Raw genomic sequence first — 355 nt, forward strand, 5'->3', positions numbered from 1 at the left:
TAATGTAGGCAAGACCCTAGGTTCACACTTGCAAGCCAAGCTGTCTTATTATAAAACAAGGCTTTTAATAGGTTTCTGCTGTCTGCAGTTGACATCTGTTTGAGGGAATAAGAGTGCCAATTTCCCTTCCATTGCTACTAGACTTCAATCATGCAGATTATAGCAGACACTGTTGACCTGGCATATGTTTTTACTTTACTTTGAAAAGTGAAGGGACAAACATGTTTGTAGATGTTCAGCATAAGTTTAACTTTACAGATAGAGCTGATGAGTTTCGCCCTTTTATATTGTTATTTCCATACTTATAAAATTCAGTATTTTTTTTCCAATATGAATTGCATAGACACCCCCCCCC

The sequence above is a fragment of the Phaethon lepturus genome, unplaced genomic scaffold (assembly GCF_000687285.1).
Source record: "Phaethon lepturus isolate BGI_N335 unplaced genomic scaffold, ASM68728v1 scaffold1702, whole genome shotgun sequence".
Classification (NCBI taxonomy): Eukaryota; Metazoa; Chordata; class Aves; order Phaethontiformes; family Phaethontidae; genus Phaethon; species Phaethon lepturus.